This window comes from Scyliorhinus canicula, chromosome 6 (assembly GCF_902713615.1).
Source record: "Scyliorhinus canicula chromosome 6, sScyCan1.1, whole genome shotgun sequence".
Taxonomy (NCBI): Eukaryota; Metazoa; Chordata; class Chondrichthyes; order Carcharhiniformes; family Scyliorhinidae; genus Scyliorhinus; species Scyliorhinus canicula.
In genome coordinates, this window is record NC_052151.1 from 210,604,620 (window position 1) to 210,624,419 (window position 19,800).

The 19,800-nt window shown below is 44.0% G+C and overlaps 1 non-coding gene across 1 annotated transcript; it reads left to right on the forward strand.

Annotated features, from left to right (window-relative positions):
• Window positions 1-19,542: 19,542 nt before the first annotated feature.
• On the forward strand, window positions 19,543-19,615 carry trnak-uuu. The gene has a single exon. It is a non-coding gene; the product is annotated as a tRNA-Lys (tRNA).
• Window positions 19,616-19,800: the final 185 nt, after the last annotated feature.

Sequence of the window (19,800 nt, forward strand, 5' to 3'; positions counted from 1 at the left end):
AAAAATGTGCTGTGTTGGTTGATTGGCCAAGCTAAATTGCCCCTTAATTGGAAAAAATTATTGGGTAATCTAAATTTATTAAAAAAAAATTAGTAGCTTGTGAAGAAATGTTTTCATTTCAATTCAATTCAACGGATCGGCGGGGGCTGGAATTGCGCCGCCCCGGTCGGCAGGCCCCCCGCGTTGCTTGGCGTGCTCCCCGCGGCGATTCTCTGGCCTGCGATGGGCTGAAGTCCCGCCGCTGACAGGCCTGTCCCGCCGGCGGGAATCAGAACACCTCTGGTGCCGGTGGGCTGCGGTGTCCAGGGGAGGGCGTGGGGCCGTCTGACCCCAGGGGGTTCCCCCAAGGTGGCCTGGCCCACTGATTGGCCAACGGGCCTGTGCCGTGGGGGCACTCTTTTTCTTCTGTCCCGCCGTGGCATTCACCGTGGTGGGGGCAGAAGAGACCAGCTCACTTGCGCATGCGCCGGTATGACATCAGCAGGCGCTGACGCACCGGGGCATGCGTGGATTTCCGCCAGCCGGCGAAGGCCTTTCGGCCCCAGCTGGCGGGGCACCAAAGGCCATTCGTGCCGTTCGGCGGAGTGTCAACCACTCCGGTGCAGGCCTAGCCCCTCAATGTGAGGGCTTGGCCCCTAAAGGTACGGAGAATCCACACGTGTGGGGAGGCCCGGCGCCGGAGTGGTTGATGCCACTCCTATACGCCGGGACCCCCCCCCCCCTCCCCCCCGCCCCACCGGGTAGGGGAGAATCCAGGCCCTGTTTGGAAAGTCCAGTGAAGACTGCTGAAGTTGGTAGTAGAGGTAATCGAGAAACTATCTTGGCCAGGAATACAGTTTATCTTGGGTTATGATATACCAGCCTTCCCATACCAGCCTCCCCCGAACAGGCGCTGGAATGTGGTGACTAGGTGCGAATCTATAGGGGCTGGTTTACCTCACTGGGCTAAATTGCTCACTTTTAAAGCAGACCAAGCAAGCCAGCAGCACAGTTCGATTCCCGTAGGAGCCTCCCCGGACAGGCGCCGGAATGTGGTGACTAGGTGCTTTTCATAGTAACTTCATTGAAGCCTACTCGTGACAATAAGCAATTTTCATTTTTCATTTTCATATTGCTGGATCGCAGGTGGAAGTGATGCCTACAGTGGTTTATAAGCCAGTGGAAAATCAAACAACTGAAGTGTTGAAGAACGAGTATCCTGGGATTTTTCCGGATTGTATAGTAACAAGGTTGCAAAGTCACAGTTTCAGACAAGAGGAGAAATCAGAGAATGAAGGTAAAGTTGAAGTGCCATTATCAGAATCGATTTTTAATCAGATGTTCAAATAAGAGCAAGAACAAGTGCAGGATGAGGCGGATGTTTTTTGTTCAGAAAAATTGGCGGAGTAACAACAGAAAGTTTTAGAAATAAAATGGATGTATTCGAATCGTACACAGAAGAGGAATCTGCGTGTATACAGGAATGTTATTACCGTAACAATAATGTCTTAATGATAAAATAGAAACCTTCAGATATGCAGGTGGATGAAATGTGGGCCGAAGTTCTTCAAGTGCTATTGCTGGTAGGGTAGAGAAAGGAGATGTTGCGAGTAGCACTTGAGGTACCAGTGGGACGTCATTTGGGAGTAAGAAAAACTCAAGCTGAAATCCAAAAACATTGTTATTAGCCTGGACTACATACAGATGTAGTTAAATTTTGTCGATCAATTCACACATGTCAACTGATAGGGAAACTCAAGCAGTGATAAAACCGGCGCCCCTAATACCCATTCCAGCATTTGAGGAACTTTTTACAAGGGTCTTAATTGATTGCGTAGGACCGCTTCCTAAAACAAAAAGTGGGAATCAATATCTTTTGACTATAATGGGTGTGTCTACTAGGTTTCCAGATGCCATTCCAGTACGAAATAGCACAGCTAAATGGATTGTGGAGGAGTTACTTCAATTCTTTAATAGATATGAACTACCCACAGAAATTCAATCGGATCAAGGATCGGATTCTACTTCAAAGTTATTCAAAGAAGTTATGGATAGCTCAGGAATAAATCAACTTAAATCAACTGTGTACCATCCAGAATCACAGTGCGCATTAGAAAGGTGGCATCAGACACGAAGACAATGTTGAGGGCTTATTGTCAAGATTATTCAGAGGATTGAGATAAAGGAATTCCATTCATACTGTTTGCAATGAGGGATGCACCGAATGAGTCAACCAATTTCAGTCCTTTTGAACTAATTTTTGGTCATGAGTTAAGAGGACCACTTAAATTTATTCAGGGAAAATTGGTGAGTGAGACAACTGAACTTACATTATTGGATTACGTGTCAAATTTTAGGGTACGATTAAGTTGAACAGGTGAATTGGTGAGACAGCATTTTAAAAAATGCACAACATGTGATGAAACGGGTAGTGGACAAGAAATCCAAAGTTTGTAGTTTTTCCAGTGGAGATCAAGTTTTAATAATGTTACCAGTGGTATGTGAACCTTTAAAAGCAAGGTTTTGTGGATCTCATCAAATGGAAAGGAAATTAAATGAGGTGAACCATGTGGAAAAAAGGCAGATAGAAGGACAAATTACCGAGTGTGTCATGTAAATATGCTTAAAAGGTACTTTGAAAGCTAAAGCATGAGATTTTAATGATTCTAGCAAACTGACGAACCAAATCCAGATGACTTTGATTTTGACATACCTCAAATTAAATTGGGAAACGAGGATGTTCTTAAAAATTGGGATAAATTGTTGAGGTACCTTCCAGACGAAAAACAGGCTGACCTGAAAGCGTTATAGATGTCACATGAACAAGTTTGCGGAGATACGTTGGAAGCACTAAAGTGGCTATCCATGATGTAGATGTGGGAAATGCTGTTCCAATTAAACAACATCCATATGGACTTAACCATTTCAAACTGGGACAGGTTAACAAGGAAATTGAGAGTATGCTTACAATTGGCATAATTGAAGTGGGTTGTAGCCAATGGAGCTCACCCATAGTGATGGTACCTAAACTAGATGGTAACCAACGGTTGTGTGTGGACTATATAAAAGTTAATGCAGTTACAAGAATGGACTCTTATCCAATCCCACGTTTGGAGGATTGCATTGAGAAAGTGGGACAATCAGCTTATATTTCCAAACTGGATTTGCTTAAAGGTTACTGGCAGGTGCCTTTATCCGAAAGGGCCAAGGGGATTGCAACTTTTGTGACTCCAGATGATATATACCAATTCAAAGTTATGCCATTTTGCTTGAAAAACGCCCAGCCACATTTCAACGGTTAAATAACAGAGTTGTTTCAGTATTACCCAATTGTGTGGTATAAATCGACGATCTGGTAATTTTCAGCCAGACATGGAAAGAACATTTAAAATATCTGATGGAGCTATTTGATCGACTTCAGGAGGCGGGTTTAGAGATGAACCTCGCCGAAAGTGAATTTGGAAAAGCCCAAGTCACTTTCTTGGGCCATACAATCGGCTGGGTCGAATGGACCCACTGGATGTGAAAACAAAAGTTATTGGGGAGTTCCCAATACCATCGACACAAATGGAAATAATGCGATTTCTTGGCATGAGTGGATTCTATTGGAAATTTGTGCCACATTTTAGCAGTGTGGTTGCTCCACTGACCGACTTGCTAAAGAAGGGTAGCATATTTAAGTGGACAGCGGAGTGTCAACAGGCTTTTGATTGCCTGAAGGCTCTATTAACCACTACTCCTGTGTTAGCCATTACAAATTATACCAAACCATTCAAAGTGGCTGTTGATGTGAGAGATATGGGCGGACGTGCAGTGCAATTGGTTATTTTTCAAATAAACTGAATTCTGACCAGAAAAAGTTTTCAACGATTGAGAAGGAGACTTTGAGTTTGGTGCTGGCTTTGCAACATTTTTACATTTATGTGACCAGCAATCCGTCTGACACAACTATATATACTGATCAAAATCTATTGATGTTTTTGGAGCGTTTTTGGAAAACAATGCAAGACTGTTTTGATGGAGTTTACTGTAACAGTCATTTCATTCAAAAATAATATGTAGCAGAACGAGAAAACATGATAGCCAATGCTTTGTCACGAATGTTATGACAAGAAGCAGGTTCGGTGCAGGAAGAAGAACTAAAATGGACAAGGTTATTATTAAATGTATGCGTGTTTTATTTTTTGAAAAAAAAAGTATATTCACTGTCAATGTTACTTAAAGGGTAGTGAAAAGGTGAAATAAGAAACCATCTTGAAGTTGATGGTTTATTTTCGTTCTAGGGGGAGGTGTCATGTGAGAGAACCTTTAAGGTCTGGGTGCTTATGAAATTGCTGTAGTGGATGTACCTTTAAGAAATGGGTGTTTATCGACTAGCTGCAGTGATGTCATAGAGTGGGTGGAGCTCGGCTGTCTGTCTGCTTTTCCTTTCGCTTTGGACTGTCTCCTGCAGGGTGTGTTTAATTTGGTTTCGAGAGCTGGATAGCTACAGGAAAAGCAAGCAGCTGCGCAAGACTCTCTCTGGAATCTAAAGACTTTCTCCAGATCATATGTGTAATTTTATATCTATCATCGATTATTGTCACAAGTAGGCTTCAATTAAGTTACTGTGAAAAGCCCCTAGTCGCCACATTCCGGCGTCTGCTCAGAGAGGCCGGTATGGTAATTCAATGTGATAACTGCTGTCAGTAGAGAATTCCACCCTGATCTCTGTGTTAAAAAGGTATTTTGTCTTCTGGATGTTGCAGGGAAAGGTTAAGGGTTACTTATAGAATTTTTTATCTGTGGGATGATTGGTGTTGATAGTTGTTCAAATGTTTACTGTGGGTTTATAAAGTGTTCACTGATTTCATAAACAAACAGTGTTTTAATTTAAAAGTAATTTAACTCTGTTGCACCACCCCTCTAAAGTAGGCCCGTGTGCTCCCGATAACCACAATCTATTGAATGTGGTGGGTCAGGTGAACACCATGATACACTTTGGGGTTCTCTAAACCCTGGCCCATAACAGTATACAATGTCCCCAACAACCCCCTCACAGCGGTCCCAGTCCCTTCTTTCCCATTAAGGCCTTATTGTTCTGGCATATCTAGAAACTGATCTTTTAACTCCACCTTACTCTCACTGACGCCGGACACACCACCCCAGACCGGACTCCTTTGCAGAAAAACACACCTTCACCTTGTTAAAGGCCGCACGTCTCATTGTCAGTTAATGTACAGGTTCTTCCTATCCCTCTGCAGTATTCCTCCTATGTCTGGAAACAATGAAAGCGGATAATCACTGTACATGGCAGCTCAGTTAGCTGTGGCTTCTGCCGGAGTGCCCAATGGGTCCTCACCATCTCCGGAGAAGTAAACACCTCATCCCACGCCCCCACCCCCGACCCGCCACAACAACCAGCCGAGAGACCATCTCCGAGTAGTATTCGGTTAGCATCGAGCCCTCCACTCTCTCCAGCAGTCCGGCCATCCTGAGGTTCTATCGCCTCGACCTGTTCTTCAGATCTTCCACTGTTGCCCTCAGGCCCTCAGTCCAAAGATGTGCGGGTTAGGTGGATTGGCCATGCTAAATTGCCCGTAGTGTCCTAATAGTAAGGTTAATGGGGGTTGTTGGGTGACTGGTATAGGGTGGATATATGGGCTCAGGTGGGGTGATCATTGCTCGGCACAACATCGAGGGCCGAAGGGCCTGTTCTGTGCTGTACTGTTCTATGTTCTATGTTCTATATATGAATGATCTGGAAGAAGGAACTGAGGGTATTGTTGCAAAGTTTGAAGATGATTCAAAGATACGGAGAGGGACAGGTTGTTGATGAAGCAGAGCTTTTGTATTCTTCCGTACAATTGACTACACCCCCACCCACCCACACACACACACACCACCGCGATTTAGTTTGAAGCCTTATCTACAGCCCTAGTTATATGATTCCCCAGGAATCTTCAGAAGGACGTGTACAAGTCTGGGGACTGGGCAAAGAAGTGGAAGAGTGAATACAATATAGAAATGTGTGATGTGCACATTGTTCAGAACAATAGAAGCATCGACTGTTTTCTAAATGGCTTCTGCAATCAGAAGCACACTGGGACTTGGGCGTCCGAGTTCAAAATTCTCTTAAGATTGACATGCAGGTTCAGATGGCAGTTAGGAAGGCAAATGCAATGTTAGCCTTCATGCCACTCGGGCTAGAATACAAGAGCAGTGATGTTCTATTGAGGCTATTTAGCCATGGTCAGACCCCAACTGGAGTATTGTGAGCAGTATCGGACCCGGATCTAAGGCTGTGCTGGCCTTGGAGAGGGTCCGGATGAGGATCACAAGAATGATCCCCGGAATGAAGGACTTGTTATATGAGGAGCAGTTTTGGATTCCGGGTCTGTACTCGATGCAGTTTGGAAGGATGAGGGGCGATCTCATTGAAACTTACAGAAGACTGGGAGGCCGAGATAGAGTGAAGGTGTTGAGAGTTCACAGCTCTATTAAAAGGCCTCACAGCTTCAGAGACCCCAGTTCAATACTGGCGTCTGCTGAGTGTCTGCTTTGAGTTTGCTCTTTCGCCTCGTGTCTGCGTGGGCTTCCTCAGGGTGCTCCGGTTTCCTCCCACGGCCCAAAGATGTGCAGGTTAGATGGATTGTCAATGACAAATTATCCCCGTGTCCAAAAGAATAGGTGGCTTAAAAGGATAGCGTAGAGGCGTGGGCTTGAGTAGGGTCTTATGGCCTAAGATAGCGTATTCAGGTGATTTAATATTCCTCGCCTGGACACACTTCAACAGACGGATGGAGGTCAAGGCGGTAAAAGACGACACATCATAATGGAGAAAGAAAGCCTATCCAGACAAAGTAATATAAGCAAGAGTCAACACAGTTGCAATGTTTTTGTAGCTGTCAGAAATTAGGGGGAAATGCCACACAGGTGGCTAAACAGAAAGATTTTGGCTGGTGGAGGATATTTTTGGGTGCAATCAGATATCCTCAATGGGGGTCAGCCAACATAATCACACAGATGGATCTGAACAGCAAACATCCTAGCAGTGGGACATAAGATCAAGACAGATAAGGGACCTGCAGATTTCAAAGATGCTGAGGAGATAGAAGGCCAGAACACAAATACCCACAGTATGAGTAGTAATGTTGAATATTTTGTTGTTTTCTTGGGAGTGAAAGTAAATAGACATAGGCACTGCATTACTGAAGGACGATCACCTCCATGAGGGAAGAGTTCTCAAACCTTTGAAAGAGGAATGAACGCCTTGGAAGTTAGTAAATGTACCCATTGTTTCAACGGTTTGTCCAGAGTATGATATATTTCGAGCAATTTGTGAATGCTGAGGTTTCTCCAGCTGAAAGTAGTTTCTATTTTTTCCCAGCAGTGCCATAATCTCTTGGGCATATTTGTGATGAGTGTTGGCAGCTTCCTCTTGAGTGTACTAGCGAGTTCGAATCATAGAACCTACGACATGGATCCAGGCCCTTCGGCCGAAACTGGTCCATGACAATCAAAACGTCCATCTAAGCTAACCCTATTTCCCTACATTTGGCCCGGAGACCTCTTAACCTTTCCTATCCACGTATCTGGCCAAATGCCTTTTAATAGATTCATGGAACCCACAGCACGGAGACATGCCCTCCAAAACATTAATATCATTCGGATCCGAACACAGACGAAGGTGGAGAGAGAGAGAAAACAAGAGAAAGGGATAAAATAGCAAGAGGAGAGAGATAAATATAAGGGAGCGATGTAGCGGTGAGTAACTGAGAGGTGTGGAGTGATAAATAGAGCTATAGACGTTATTGGGAGAAGGGGAAGAAATGTGAGAAGAGAGAGTTGCGAGACAGAGACAAAAGAGCGCCCACAGGGCAGAGGAGAAAGCTGAGTGAATTTGGAAAGGATAGGGAGCAGTGCAGGATGATGGGGGGGGGGGGGGGGGGGGGTGGAAGAGATGGGAATTCGTCAGCAATGAGTAAACGAGAAATACAGTCAATTGCAAAGGTAGAACTGAAGAGGGACGGATACAAATTGAAAGGAAAAGTGTGATCGAGGCAGATTGAGAGAGGAGTCAGAGGAGAGAAAGAGAGGGAGTAAACAGGGAGGGGGAGGAGAGAAATGAAGGGAGAGAAAACAGAACAGAGAACTAGAGAAAGAGAATCGAGATATGGGCAGACGGACAGAGGTGAAGAATCAGAGAAAATAAAGATATACGAGAAAGAGAAAGAGAGAACATGTGTTTTAAAAAGCACAGTAAGAAGTCTTACAACACCAGGTTATAGTCCAACAGGTTTGATTCAAACACGAGCTTTCGGAACGCAGCTCCTTCCTCAGGTGAAAAGCAGGCAGTGAAACCTGAAGGTAAGACGAGTGGAAATGTGGCTGCATGGAAAACAGATGGAAAGAATCGTGTGGAATGTGAGACACAAAATGGACAGGTGAGAAAGAGATGGGAAGTGAATGGTAGCGGGAGAATGAACGCGTCAGAGAGATACACAAGTGTCAGAGATAATGGGAGACAGGAAGAGAGAGAGATAGGAGGTACAGACGGTTTTAGTTGAAAACAGCGAATATTGATTGGACTAATTTCCTGCAGTAAACCATTTTAAGACTCCTCAGGAAAATTATAAACAGTATAATCTTTATACCGATTGTAAGGACGTGTTATGGTGGAGAGAAGGATGTTATGATGCTCACTATATGACAGCAAGGAAGGGGTTGAGGTTGTTGCAGATGGAATCCCAGGGCTTGTCTGTCAAACTGCTGCAGGAATGCCCTCCAATGGTGGAGCGATTAGTGATGAAGATATGGGGAGGCATAATGGCAATGCACAGATATACTGGATGGTTGTCAGGACTCGGAAGGGTACAGAGAGTGTGAGACTTGTGGTGAGCAGCGGAGGTTAGAAAGATACAGAAAGAGTGGAGAGGCTAGAGGAGGGCCTACAGATAAAGGAAGATTTAAAAGGGTTGCAGGAGGTTATGCAGATTCAGGGAGAGTGGTAGGGCCTTGACGACTTTACAGATACAGGGAGAGTTGGAGGAGTTGGAAGATATCACAGAGATAGAAGTGGTTGGGACGACGCTAAAAATAAGATAGGATATTTAGGGATCCAGCAGTTGGCAGAGACGAGGAAATTGTCGGGAATGCAGTCGGTTACAAAGGAATGGAGTGTGATAGCATCAGGAGGAGATGGCAAATAAATGTAGGATTATAGGTGCTGGACGGTGTTGCGGAGGTAGGCAGGGCTGTGGGGACTAGAGGAGCTCATACAACTTGAAAGAATTATATGGTCTGGAAGACCTTCCAACGCCATTTATTTCTGTAGGACTCGGGAACGTGAAAGAGATAGGGAGGATTTACGCACAGCGTAATTGGAAATGTATTCCAGGGGGAGGCATGGGGACGGTGCACAGCCAACAACAAAGGCTCAGGGAAACCATTACCTCTCATTGCCCATCACTCCCAGCCCCGGATCTCTCACCTCCCACTTGGACTGCGGACCTTACCACGCAGCCAGGTCCTGCCGCTGATATGGGGGGGGGGGGGGGGGGGGCTGCGTTAGGAGGTGGGCAGCAAAGATATTCGAGATTTACAAGGGGCAAAGCTTTGATTCTAGTTTCTTGAGCATTGGTGACGGAGTGCCATGAGAAAACTGCGCAACCAATCAGTATTATCTTCTCTTTCTGTACAAATTGTTTGATGCGTCCTTACAGGTATTCTTGTGAAAGGTCCTGATGACAAAAAACTTCCGCTGTCTTTATTTGTTTAGTAATACTCCAGATCTACCCCAGCACTAACAAATCAATTGACTAATTCAGTCCATAGATTGGGGACTCAGAAAAAGAACTCTCACCAGGGAAGTGGAATTGAGAACATTGTTGTGTCTGCGGGCAGACACATCCTGGGACCCAAATGCACTACATACGAAATGATGGAGAGAAATGACCAGTGAGATAGTTGATGCATTGCTGTTAATTTTACAAAATCCCTTAAATGAGGGGAAGTTTCCATTAGATTGGAAGATAAAAAATATAACGCCTCTATTCAGAAATGTCGGGACACAGAAGACAGGAAACTGCAGATCAGGTAACTCAAAAGAAATCAGAGGGAACAGATTCTAAACTATTGTTTAATATGTTATCGCATGGCACATAGAAATAATCGAGACAGTCAGGCACCATCAGTACGGTTTTGTGAAAGAGAAATCGCATTTAAACAGCTTATTGCTTCTTTTATGGAACAATGTGCTGTGGATAGAGAGGAACTGTACTGCACTGAGATTCTTGGAAGGAATTTGATGAGGTGTTCTTTAAAGGTTATTGTGGAATATAGAAACTCATGACGAAGTAACCTTTCATCGTGGATAGAAGATTGATTGCCCAACAGGAAATAGAGATTTTACATAAATGGATCATTTTCTGATTGGCAGAATGTGACTGGTAATGTGCACAGGGATCAGCGCTGGTAATTTTTAGAGTTTCTTTTGACGGACTTGGATGAAGGGACTGAAGGTACTTTTGTGAAATTTGCTAACCACAGAAATGTAGGTAAGGAAGTAATTTCAGAAGAGGACATAAGGAGGCTGCAGACAGTCATGGTTGGGTAAAGTGAGTGGGCAAAGTTCTGGCAGATGGGTGCAATGTGGAAGAAAAACAGTTTTCCATTTTTAAAGACAAATAAAAATTAAGCCATCTAATTGGTCAGAGATTGCAGAACACTGAGATGCGGAGGGAGCTGTGTGTCCTAGTGCATGAATCACAAAAGATTAGTATATGTGTACAGGAAGTTATGAGGAATGTAACAGAATGCGATTGCCTGTTGGGAGGCAGTTGTTTCCAAAAGCCAGGATGTTATACTCCACTTGCGGAAGGCATCGGTGAGACTGACTTTGGAGTGCACGGTATATGGCTCCGTATTTCACGAAAAATGAAAATTCATTAGATGCAGTTCAGGGAAGCTTTACTGGACTAATAACAGGAATGAGTGGGTGTCTGATGAGGAAAGCTTTGAGTTGTTAGGTTTCTACCCATTAGAGTTTAGAAGAGTAAGAGCCGCCTTGATCAAATCTTTTTAAGATCCAGAGGTTTGTTGACAGAGTGGATATAGAGAGGACGTTTCCTCTTGTCAGAGAATTTGGATCTCGGGTTACTGTTTAAATCTAAGGTGTAGCTCATTTGGATTTGAGTCTTTCAACTCTCATCCTCTAAATGCAATAGAGGTGGTCTTTTAAGGCTGAGCTGGATACATCCTTGATTTTCAAGGGGAATGGCAAGAATGTAGGGTCAGGTTCAAATCAGTTGATCCATGATTCACTGGAAGGATGGAACAGTCCGACTCACTTATTTTCAAACATTGGCCTCTAGTTGCAGATTCTCCCACAAGAGGAAACATCCTTTCCAAATCCACCCAGTAAATACCCCTCAGGATCTTAAAATATTCCATCAAGTCGTCCTTCAGTCTTTGAAACTCTACTGGATGCAAACCTAACTTCGCCCAGTTTTCCTCATCAGACAATTCGCCCAGTCCTTTTTTTCTGCCAGTGAAATGTCTCCAAACTGTTTCTGATGCATTTGCATCGTCCCTCAGATAATGAGACCAATGCCATCCAGCCCAGAGGTGTCCTGCATGACTGGGAGGGACAGGCAGAGGGAGGGAGAGAGGGAGGGAGAAATGGACGGAGGGACAGACGGAGGGTGGAATGGGCAGAAAGAGGGAGGGGCGGAAGGATGAATAGATGGACGGACAGACGGGTGGGAAGAAGGACGGAGACAAAAAATTAAAGTAATATTTTGCCCAAGCAAGCTTTATTCAGTTTCACACTTTTGTCTTTGTACGAACGATTTTTCTTGGATGTTGAGAAGGTATCAGGAGATGGGAATGGAGCCAGAGGAGGAGTTGGGGAGACCGTGTTCGCTGTTTTACCTCCTGTCCGTTTGGGGAGTTTTCTGATTATCCTCCTGGCCCCATTATGCACACTATCCCAAAGATCATCTCTCATCCTTTGTTTCTGCTTCCTCGCCCCCCTGGATACTCCTGTTAACGTATAACCGCGAATCCACATGTCATCTGTCGCCATCGTCCCTCTGCCCTCTGCTGTCTGTGACTCTGCTGCAGGGTTACCGCAGGTGATCTGAAATCTTCCTTTGTGTTTGGACCACTGCTCAACACTGTGTCAGATCACTTTGGCTCCTTTATTTCAGGTCCCCTGAGTGTCTGACTTCCTCCGGACTCACTGCTGCTCGGTGTTTGACATACCTGCTGCTAATCTACTGATCCTCTGTCACTCTGTTCCTCTTCCCCTGAACACACTTTGATGTTTTTAATCCTACTGACCTTTTCTTTTAGTCCTTCAGCAGTCACCTCTTGCTCCACAACTCTGGATCTTTGAGCTGCTTTCCATTTTTGTCTTTATTAATTAATTTAATAATTGATGCAAACGGATATTTCACCGCCCTTCTTCAAACCCTCTCTGAATTTGGACTGAGTTGTCACATAAATAAATGTGTTTGTGCAGCAACTTAAATTCCGCAGCATATAAGCGATGTTCTCAAAGGTATAAAAATCATCGTCATCTAATCCGCTTGCTGCATCAAAAATATATAAAATGTACACCAACCACAGGAGTATGAAGCTGCCGGATATGCTGAAAGTAAAACAATAGACTTCTTTCTGCTCTCCATCTCTGGGTCACTGGTGATTCTCTGTCTTGCTCTGACCTCTCAGTGTTTTACGGACTCGACTGGTCACTAAAATGTGATTGACTGTCAGAGCATTAAGCAACAGAATTAACCCGAATGGTATCAATGGGGTTAGTATCTTCTCAAACTTTCTAAACCAATCCATCTCGGGTCAGTAAAATAGCTTGGTTTGTTAGAACAGTAGAATGGTACATTGTAGACGATATACTTGGGTTTAAATCTGAAATAGATGGGAATATTTTTTAAACAGAGCAAAATGCCTGTTGATGCCAGTATCACCGCCGCTGTTCTCTTGCTGCAATATTTCGATTTCAGCTTTCAGCCAGCAAATGGCGACAAATCGATCAAAAGTGAATGCGACGGTAAACCAAACAGAACAGTCTATGGCCGCACGGTTCAGGACATGGATAACACTGCACACAGGGGTGATTCTGAGGAGACTTACTTGGAAAATAATAGCTATTGATTCGGTTGAAAATAACCTCAGTGATAATGACCAGTAGATCCGCCATCGCCATTGCCACCAAGTATCGAGTGGTGCAGGTGGAGAGGCCAATATTTCCATGGGACAGGATCACGATTGCGACTCCAGTTAACTGTATGGAAAGGCAAGCAAATTTCATGACAAAAAACTCATTTTCTGAGTATACACAGCGTGGAATTTGATATTCAATAATGGTGAGTTATAAATGTCAGAGGTTAACAAATTTCAACCATGATTTCAGCTGGCATTCAAATTCACCTTTAAATCCCTCCCTCGACTCGACACCAACCCCCAGATCAGTGGCAGTTCATCAGACAGAGAGATGACATTCATCTCGGATCATTGAGAGTGACAGTGGTACGTGGTAACAGATGCATTAGTTATTACACTTCGAAAGAAGTACGCCTGCAAACCTATCACTGTAAATGTAAATGTTTTCAAAGCACCGGAGTTCATTGCTGCTGGTTCACAAGAAGACAGACTGAATTATTTTTACGGACCTGCAATTAAAGCCACTCAACGTGCTCCCCATCACAATACAAATTGTTGCGAATGTGACACATGTACACATCGTCTGTATGAACAAAATAACAGAACGATGAGGCGAGAATTAACGGGAAATATGCGCCTTGCATAGAGAAGACTGATGTGAGGGCTGATGGTGGTCTTTACCATTACAAAGAGGTTTGAGAATGGAAATATGGAGAGGTTACCTGAGACTCTGTGCATGTGTCCAATTCTGAATTACAGAAATATGAGGCTAAAATCCACATAAATCCACAAAATTGATCAAGAGAGAATGTTTTCCTCCGAAAGTGGTGAGAATGTGGATATGCTACTGATTGGGGTAGTTGGGATGAAAAACATTTCAAGAAGCAAAGTTTTTACTTGTGTGAGAATGGAATGGAGGTCAGAGGAGCTCGGATCGATCCTGAAGACACATTGAAACCATTTCCGGACGTATTTCCCTGCTGTGAAACCTGTAACTTGAGTTTTAATTAATTATAGTTATCAGTGTATGTTTGTGATATTCTGATTGATTATTTATAAAAAGACTGCACATAACCCAATGAGCTCAACACTACCTTTCGGAACGACATGTTGATCAGGACCAGAAAGTGCAGTAATTAACTCTACTTGGAGTAAGTGGAAGACGGTGTCAAACACTGAATACAATTGTACAATGTCAGATAGCCAATGAAACGCATATCATTGTTTTCATGTGCTGAGTCCAAGTTAGTAATCTGGGTGAAATTTTAGTTATCAGTGTAAATCTGTGATATTCCAGCAGATTATTTATAAAAGACTGCACAGAACCCAATGCGCTCAGCACTGTCCTTTCGGAACGACATTGATCAGTACCAGAAAGTGCTGTCATTAACTCTACTTGGAGTAAGTATTCAAACACTAAGTACAATTGTACAATGTCAATCGGCAATGAAACGTATATCATTCGTTTCATGCGCTGAGTCCAAGTTAGTAATCTGGGTGAAATTTTAGATTGACAAACACTGATACAGAATAAGACATAGGCACTGTGGTTTGGTGATCCGCTACATTTAGTCACCTCATTCAGTAGAATTCTACAGCGACAGGGAACCTACTAATGCCTTCTTCTCATAGCTACGATGTTCTTCTCATTGGTTTCCTGCTTCGCTATTTGATTCAACGGGACATAACATTAAACTGAATGCAACAATTGTAACCTGGAGCAGTAGGTGCAGCAGAATATAACCACACGGAGAATTCCCAAAATGTATTGCATTCGTATTATTGAAGTGTGAGTGTATAACTGTAATAATTCGACCAAAGTTACCATAACAATAATTCATCCACAGAATAATAGCACAAACACCGCATACACGGGCTTAATTAACAAAATGTGTCTGTGGTACTTACCAGGCACACCAACAATTGCAAGAATCGTATAAAATATTTTTCTGACCCATTGAATTGGTGGATGCATTTTTGCGCCAATTGAATCTGTCCCTTTGAGCAGTCGACTGTGTTTTGTATTAAAGTCTGGGTGATATATTCCCTTTGCTCTAACTTTATACACTCCAGGATCTCCATGGAGATACTGACATTGCAAAATTATTCAAATTGTTTTTTTTCTGAAAAGTTTAACACACAGATTACGACATCTGTGACAATTCTCTGTTGAGGTAATGTACGTTGAGGCATCGGGATTTAATTGAACCACATTATTCCTCATTGACTAGACACATTCTAATAATTGGAAGGTGTGTTAAACAGCGATGGGAATTTCCAGTAAACATCATGACTTCCATCGCTTGATCTCATACTGTCTCAGAGATTTTTCATATAAATTTAAAATTCATATAAATATAAAGTTAATGCTCCCAAATTGTTTTCAATTAAGGGGAAATGTAGCCTGGCCTATCCCTGCACCTTTGTGTTTTGAGGGTGAGATCCACGCAGATACCTGGAGAACGTATACTGTTTCAGAGGTGGCATTCATTCTGATTGACCATTCTGTAATTAAATCCCTAACATCAGAGTCTCTTTTCCGACACTCTGTATTCGGAAATGTGGCTGTTCTATTTACCTGGCCCAATTCATTTCAATTATTATTTGAATGGAAACAAATGACATCATGTTTGTAACTCTGCTGTTGGCCATTCTGTCCATTTGTCAATGTCGGCTCCCAGCAAAACCAACTCAGCTCAACTCACTTTCCAACCTCCTCATCGCTGTTTTGTGAATTGTTGCTTTTTCAATTTAATTCTGATTGAATATGGCTTCGCCACATTCTCAGGCCGTTCATTTTAGATTCTAACCATGCGCCTTGTAAAGCCACCAGAGAAGGAGTGTAACAACGGTTCAGCAAACTTATTCCGGAGATCATTGTTTTAGGGAGACAGGTTGGGAAACCTCGGCCTCTATTCTCTCGAGTTTCGAAGAATCGGAGGTAACAGCATTGAAACCAAAAGAGTCCTTCGATCAAGGGACAGGGTAGATGCAGGTACGACGTTTCCCAAGTTTGTTGAGTTGAGGGGCACAAATTCACAATATAATGAATGGCACTTTGGAACAAGGTGAGTCGGAATTTCTTCACACAGAAGACTGTTAATCTTTGAAATTGTCTCCCCCCCACTCCAGAGGGCTGTGAAAGATCACTAACTGAGTATGGATAACGTAGACATTCATACATTTCAGACTGACAATAACGTTAGGGTATTCTCATGGTCTTCCCACACATTAGCTTCTCAGTGTGCCCCGCATCTCTCTCTCTCTCTCCAGCCTCCACCCTTCCTAGATACACATAATGGCCTGGGCCCCACGCTGCAAGGCTCTGTGCTTCTTTTTTTTCTCTAAAATTAGGGTACCCAATTATTTTTTTTGCAAATAAGGGGCAATTGAGTGTGGCCAATCTACCCACCCTTTGGCTTTGTGGTGGTGAGACCCATGCACACGCGGGGTACGGGAAGAATGTGCAAACTCCACACGGACAGTGACCCGAGGCCCGGGTTGAACCCGAGTCCATGGCGTTGTGAGGCAGCACAGCTAATCCTGCTACACTGTGCCGCCATCGCTCTGTGTTTAATTGAAGGTCCGCCGTTGCTCCACGGGAGACACACTATCCAATTTCTCTGGCTCCATCTTTGGCAGGTTGCACACTGTCCGATATCAATGGCTCCATCCTCCCCGGGTTACACACTGTCTGATCTCACTGGCTCCATTCTCCCCGGGTTACACACTGTCTGATCTCACTGGCTCCATCCTCCCCGGGTTACACACTGTCTGATCTCACTGGCTCCATCCTCCCCGGGTTACACACTGTCTGATCTCACTGGCCCCATCCTCCCCGGGTTACACACTGTCTGATCTCACTGGCTCCATTCTCCCCGGGTTACACACTGTCTGATCTCACTGGCTCCATCCTCCCCGGGTTACACACTGTCTGATCTCACTGGCTCCATTCTTCCCGGGTAACACACTGTCTGATCTCACTGACTCCATCCTCCCCGGGTTACACACTGTCTGATCTCACTGGCTCCATCCTCCCCGGGTTACACACTGTCTGATCTCACTGGCTCCATCCTCCCCGGGTTACACACTGTCTGATCTCACTGGCTCCATCCTCCCCGGGTTACCCACTGTCTGATCTCACTGGCTCCATCCTCCCCGGGTTACACACTGTCTGATCTCACTGACTCCATCCTCCCCGGGTTACCCACTGTCTGATCACACTGGCTCCATCCTCCCCGGGTTACCCACTGTCTGATCTCACTGGCTCCATCGTCCCCGGGTTACACACTGTCTGATCTCACTGACTCCATCCTCCCCAGGTTACACACTGTCTGATCTCACTGGCTCCATCCTCCCCGGGTTACACACTGTCTGATCTTACTGGCTCCATCCTCCCCGGGTTACACACTGTCTGATCTCACTGGCTCCATCCTCCCCGGGTTACACACTGTCTGATCTCACTGGCTCCATCCTCCCCGGGTAACACACTGTCTGATCTCACTGGCTCCATCCTCCCCGGGTTACACACTGTCTGATCACACTGGCTCCATTCTTCCCGGGTTACATACTGTCTGATCTCACTGGCTCCATCCTTCCCGGGTTACACACTGTCTGATCTCACTGGCTCCATCCTCCCCGGGTAACACACTGTCTGATCTCACTGGCTCCATCCTACCCGGGTTACACACGGTCTGATCTCACTGCCTGCATCATCCCCGGGTTACACACAGTCTGATCTCATTGACTTCATCCACCCCGGGTTACACACTGTCTGATCTCACAGGCTCCATCCTCCCCGGGTTACACACTGTCTGATCTCACTGGCTCCATCCACCCCGGGTTACACACTGTCTGATCTGTGCTTGTGAGGAAAATGAGCTGGAGAGGCTGAATTACCAATGAAGGAAATTCAAAAGATACAATATGAGAGTTTGAAGTGAGCAATCAGGTACTTTTATGAATGGGCCCTGGTAGATCAGTCGGAATAAATATTAAAAATGCAGGATGATTTATGAAAAGTGGAAGAATCGTGACAATGTTGTGTTTACCAAATTGCAACAGCCATCAAGAAGTTTTGCTAGATTTTCGGTTAATGTAAAAACTCGCTCCTGGTCTTGTCCTGTCATTATACCACTATTGTTTTCTGGTCATGTTTAATCACTTCAAAATTCGAAAAATATTTCCTGGTTTTTTACTTCTTCCTGCAGAACTACTATAAATTAATAACTTTCAGAAATAGCTGCACTTTTTACAGTTTCATAAGCCCATTGCAGATGAATATTTTAGTATGAACGCTCAAAGTCAGCATGAGAAACCAACAACACTGATGTTCATTCAAAATTATTGAAATCTGTTCTAAACTTGTAAGCCCACTTTCGAGGTTGGTGCTGTGGCTAAGATGGTTAAAGCACCTGTCTAGTAACCAGGAGATCCTGAATTCAGCAGTGCCTTTGGGTCAAAGCTCGGAGCCTGTGACGAAATGCTCACAATTCAATGGTGAATGCAGAACACGTTGGCAGAATATCTGTGGCACCGACCTTGTAGTTTGCTTTACCTTGATTTTTGTCAAACTTTATTCAACCTTCCATAGCTCCCATATTTCATGCAACTTCCATTTTCCTCACCTACGCCATTACTTGTACTCCTCGATTCAGCACTGAGTAAAGATCACACGGCTTTGAAACATTAACACTGTGTCTGGCTCCGAAGATATGCTCTAATTTTCTGAGCCTCAATCCTTCAAACGATTGAATGATTAAATGCTTTACTCTGATGAAGAGTGACCCAGCCTCGAAATATTAGCTCGGTTCTCTCTTCACAGATGCTGCCAGACCCACTGATATTTTCCATCATTTTCTGTTTTTTTTTTCATATTTCACATCCACAGTAATTTGCTTTTATATTGAACGATTTATATTGCTGTATGTTAGCAAGAACGAATTGGGCGGGATAAATGATGGGGCGTTTTCCATGAAGATGTGGTGCAGACACACTTTTACACCCTGAAACTTTCCAATTTGCATAATTTGCTCCTTTACTAGATGGGTTTACTTGCGTTCAAGCTCTGCCACAACAAACATCAGATGACACCCTTTATTCTATTTCTAAAAATAGAATCTGGGTCTCTGTAGCTTCCCACTCATCTCTTAGCAAACTAAATGTAATCTTCAATGTGGCGAAGTACCAGTGCAGGTCCCTGGGTAACAACAGTTGTCACATCACAAGTCACTGGTAAAAAGCAAGCACAAGCTGAAGAATTTGAGAAAGGAAGCCAAAGGAAGGCTGCCGCTCTGCTTCTGAGGAAAATGAGCAGGAGAGGCTGAATTACCAAATATGAAAATTCAAAAGGTGCAATATGAGAGTTTGAAGTGAGCAATGAAGAGTTCTTAAGAATGGGCCCTGGTAGCTCAGTCGGTAGAGCATTAGACTTTTAATCTGAGGGCCCAGGATTCAAGTCCCTATCAGGGCGCTCATTTTGTCTGAAGGCGCTTGCTCCCCAATGAACAGTAGGAAAAAAGAATTAAAAATGCAGGGTGATTAATGAAAAGTGGAAGAATCGTGACAATGTTGTGTTTGCCAAATTGCAACAGCCATCAAGAAGTTTTGCTCGATTTTCGGTTAATGTAAAAACTCGCTCCTGGTCTTGTCCTGCAT